Here is a 5,000-nt window from a genome sequence, read left to right as displayed (position 1 = left end):
ATGGTTTTATCATTGTTTTTGTTTGTAGAAAATGGTAGCCATACCTGATTTATGAAGAAACTGAAGTTGTGCAGTAGTACAGCAACCTACTTTTACTCTCTGCAGATTAGCTTTCTTGGTTCACGGAAAACCGTTTTCATTATTGTAAATACATTGTGGCATGGAAGATATTTTCAAACAGGTCTGGAGAATGTTCACCACCAAAATTTCCCATTTTGTCTGGATCATATAAGTTCTTTCCTCCTTTTGTTTAGTGGTTGACTAGTGACTTGTGAAATTGTATGGTGCACAAGAGAGCTAAATGCAGTGTCTCCTTTAGTTGTAAAACATATATTAAAGGAACACAAATAATATTGTCATTGTTGTTGAGTAATGTTAGGATTTAGTACTGCCAGTGGTATTACAAGTGTCTCTTTTGAGTGGATTCCCCAATTTTCTGCTAACTTGACCCAAACAGATATATATAGGTGGAGAACAAATTCGGGAAAATGAAAGGAAAAAATACTAAACATACATCAGTTGATTATTACAATACACTATTTGTTTTGTTCAATATTATTTGCACTAGAAAGAAAATTAACGACCATAAGAATTTAGTCTGTGATAAGGAAAAGTTTGTTCTGACTAAAACCTATATTGGAAATTTAGGCTTTGGGGTGCTTTTTCACAGGGTTACATGTGCATGGTATTAATTTTTATGTCAGTCCAATATTTTTCTTGAAAACTGAGTTGTCTCTATAACTTTGTCCTTTGTTGTGAAGCATGACATTTTCTTCTCTCAATTTAACATTTGATTTGTGTTGCTGATCTTGTTTTTCCTGCAAAAGTGTGTTATGTTGAATAAAAATTATTTTTGTTATATAACTGTTTTTTCCCCCAGCAGTGCATGCTCTCATAGGTTATTTCAAGGTCACATGACATCTAACAATAACACTTTTGCCGTTCAAAAGTCTCTGAGCGGGCAACAGTGTAAAATCTATGACGTCAGAGGGTAACAGTGCACTGTTGCCTGCAAATGTTGACCGACGACCACCGTTGCTGTTCCCATTGCACGTTTTCCTATTTGTGCTATATAACAAATCACTTAATGACTGGTCTCTCAGGAAAAAGTTCATTTTGTTTCCCTCGTCTGCGCCTCAGGGGAACATTGGAAATTTTTTGGGAAACAAAATGAACTGTTTCCCTCGGGACCAGTCATTTAGTGTTTACTGTTGGAATAATAGGAAAATTATTGACCTTGGGTGTTCGGTGACACAGCTACATTGTAAAGCATAACCGTTATGAAAATGATATCTGTTTTACCTTATTATAGTGAGTAACTTTTTGGTGTGGTTTTACTCACAGATCTTGTAATAGGCCAAACGCAATTTGAGCATCGCGTTCAATGCAGTTTGTTCTGTGCATGTAAATAATAATATGAAATGAAACATGTTTAGTGTGTTACTGATTACAGCCAACAGCCTGTGGCGCTCAATATAATGCTAAGCAGGGTACTGCTGTCAGTGGTGTTTTTTTCTTGGTGAAGGGAGCGGGGGGGGGGTGGTTAGTACTGCAAAGGCATTGGAATGTCATTGTCGTAATGAGCTAACCCAAATACTTACCTTCATGTTTTTTTGTGAAAGTTTTTGTTTTCATTCTCGATTTTTCTCTGCTCAATATCCAGCTCCTGCCTTTGATCCTTGAGGGTTTTCTTCCTGTCTGACTAATTCTGTGTAACTTAGTGCTTCACTTCTCTTGGCAGATTTTTGGCACTGACAAAGAAGGGGCGTAGAATCTATATTGAGGGGTAGGGAAAATTCAATTCAGGGCAGATTATTATTGCAACTATTGTAATGTTATTCCATCACTCACCTTCATTGGTGAAGTGTATTCATCCATGTGGCAAATTCTGTAGTCTTTGTGAGCCAGTAGCAAGTGGCCCTCGAATAAAAATTTTCTAGTGTGGTGAACTGCTGGCATCAAAAGCCAAAAAAAGCGCTTTGCACATTGAACTAGAGCACCTTTGCTGACATTTTCAGTCTCTAAATGGAAAAAGCAGCTTACTTTGTTGAATTAACTTAACTCGCCCTTTGCAAAGAGTCCCATAAACTTGAAAAAGCACACAATCCCCCAGCAGTCAGATGTGACAGTTGACATATTTTATTTTTAGTTACACAACACATAGCAATGAACGTTGTTAAAGGGAAAAAAATAATAGGGTTTGTTGTCAATATTTGCCGCTGTTTTAAATATAACAGGCAGCCGCTCTGTCGCCTTGGCTTATAAAGCAAGAAAACTTACATTGTATTACATGAACAATGTCGACAAGATATTAACTCGAAGTTAAAAACATACATGTACGTTATATGCATTTCAGGACAACTTACGACCCCAAAACCTCACAAACTATATCGAGTGGCGTGAAAGTATAAGGCACTGGACTTCGCTTTTCTGTGTAAAACCAGTTACAACTGTGAAGACGGACACCAGTGGTAAAAAAACCTGCTTCTCTTCAAACTTCGATTTGAAAAAAGTCTCTCTTGGTGTATGAAATCGGAATTCCACCTTTAAACACCTCTCAAAAATTTTCATATCAACGAAAAAACAGTCATATTTGATATGTTTCGCGAAAACAATTTACCTCCAACATATCTCTGTTCTGAGCTTAAAGAGTAACCGACCACCTTAATTAAGAAACGCAAAACTCTAAACAACGAACGTCAAATGAAGCTTCGAAGCTCGTCAAAAACTCTATTGCTTTAGGCGAACTGGTTTTGGTCCGATCTCTTCCCTGACGGCTCTGAAGCATCGTTGAATGATGGCAGATTCAAATCATCTTTTTGCAAATTTTCTCAGAGAAACGCCAGCGGCGTGACAGCCTCCATTTTGAAAATGGAATGGCGGCAACACAAGTGTGATTCTAGTGCGCATGTCTAGCGGTTTTTGCGCTCTGTCGCGCGCAACGGATTTCGAGCCAATGAATGTGGGCTTGCGAAAGCGTCTTAGCTTCAGTGCAATCCGCACTAAACACAAGCCGAGTCTAAATATGTTGGCTTGCGAGAGTAAACAACTCCCGTATCGATTCCACTCAGCGACGTCAGCTGGATGAAATAACAAAGAACAAACAAGGCAGGCTAGGATAGTTAATTTTCGAAATGAAAGAAAGAAAACCAATCTGAAACAGGACGACAGATCAATTTTGCAACACAAATAACTTACCTTACAACTAATTTGCGACGTAAAACTCTTCAAATTTTTCCCATAACAGGGAAAACGACCGCAGTTTTATTTGCAAACAACGAACGCTAGAAGCAATGGCCGACACTTGAAAACAATGACCTCGCAATTACTAGTACCCAGTCTACAAGCCAGACTGTCACGTGTGTTCTCGTCCTCAAAGTGACATACTGACTGACAAGATCTGCCTTAGGAGAGTTTCGGAGCAAGCAACCGTGGACAATTTTCCTGTCGGTGTACGTTGGATCAGTGGCTTGATCTGATCGGCGTTATTTCAAGTTGAGAAACTAAATATTTTAAGCAAAAGCCGATACAACGTAGATTTGATTTTAGTGATGTACTATATTTCGGCTGGCCAAACCAGCCTTCTTCAGGTACAATGAGAGTTTACATTGAATTGCTTCTATGTACATATATATATATATAGTAAATGGATGTTGACGTAATACTGGAAAAAATGTGATAAAACATGGCAGTTACAAAGATTTTGAACTCAAATACTAAGAGTCACGGAAAAATAACGGAAATCACTTAAAATAATAAACTGAAATCTAATACGTTTCTTCGCGGATGTTAAGACCGTTGGGATCAATAGTCCTGCCTTTTGTAATTAAAAAAGCTTCCCTGGCCTTACGGATCGAGTCTCTGTTAGAAAATATTTTTTCGATAGGGATTAATTGCATGTCCTTGGAGATGTTGTGGGGAGAGGAGAGGAAATGTTCTGCGACTGTAGTAGGTTTGGATTTGGTGTTAGCGTTATCTAAAGTGCGGTGGTGTTCATTAAAACGGTCTTTTAAACGTCGTTTAGTTTCTCCTATGTACTGTAGATGGCATCTGTTGCATTGAATCATGTAGATAAGGTTTTTAGTTTCGCAAGTTATGGGGAAATTAATGGAGCGCGTTTCGCCAGTAGAGCAGAATTTGTAGTTGGTTAGTCCATGGAAAATGTAAGGACAGGTAGCGCAGTTTACATCTACAGTATCTACAGTACATAGGAGAAACTAAACGACGTTTAAAAGACCGTTTTAATGAACACCGCCGCACTTTAGATAACATTAACACCAAATCCAAACCTACTACAGTCGCAGAACATCTCCTCTCCTCTCCCCACAACATCTCCAAGGACATGCAATTAATCCCTATCGAAAAAATATTTTCTAACAGACACGAACAGAGACTCGATCCGTAAGGCCAGGGAAGCTTTTTACTGGGTTGCCTATGGGCAAACCCAGTCGAGGTCTACGTTTAGTTAGTTTGTTTTCTTTTTACTGGGTTGCCTCATGGCAAACCCAGTCGAGGTCTACGTTTAGTTTGTTTGTTTTCTTTTTTTTCTTTTTTTTCTTCTTTTTTTTTTTTTCCGTGTCGGTAAAAGTCTTGCCTGTCACTCCCCTGGTAAGTGGTGTCTTTGTGGATAGAGCCTTCTGCGAGTATTTTCTTAGGATCGAGAAGGTAGTGGAACTGCGTAGATTTCTCTGATGGACACAGTAGAATCATTAACTTAGCCTGCAATGGCGTCGAAAGTCATGTAACGCGAATGGCGTTTTAGTGGATCCTTAAACAAAATATACCCTTATGGAGCTCAATAATGGAAAGTCAGTTGAATAAAATAGGCAGGAATCTCAAAAGCGACGAGCAATGGACTTCGACAACAATCTATCGCCCGTCGAGACGAAATCAAAGTGAGCTGTAACGATTGAGTTTCTTGTCTTCACGCACGCAATGAAATAGGAAGAGGTTTTCGCCTCTAAGAGCAAATATGTTGTTTGTTTCAATAAATATTTCGC

At 38.7% G+C, this 5,000-nt stretch overlaps 1 long non-coding RNA gene across 1 annotated transcript in view; it reads left to right on the top strand.

The window, feature by feature from the left end:
* LOC138047155 (uncharacterized) overlaps nt 1–859 on the top strand; it is a 2,753-nt gene extending 1,894 nt beyond the window's left edge. Inside the window, exon 2 of the long non-coding RNA XR_011131791.1 lies at nt 29–859. This is a non-coding gene — a long non-coding RNA (uncharacterized lncRNA). The remainder of the gene's footprint in view (nt 1–28) is intronic.
* Nucleotides 860–5,000: the final 4,141 nt, after the last annotated feature.

This window comes from Montipora capricornis, chromosome 1 (assembly GCF_036669925.1).
Source record: "Montipora capricornis isolate CH-2021 chromosome 1, ASM3666992v2, whole genome shotgun sequence".
NCBI lineage: Eukaryota > Metazoa > Cnidaria > Anthozoa > Scleractinia > Acroporidae > Montipora > Montipora capricornis.
Note: the sequence above shows the minus strand (reverse complement) of the source record. Positions and strands in the feature narration are given on the sequence as shown.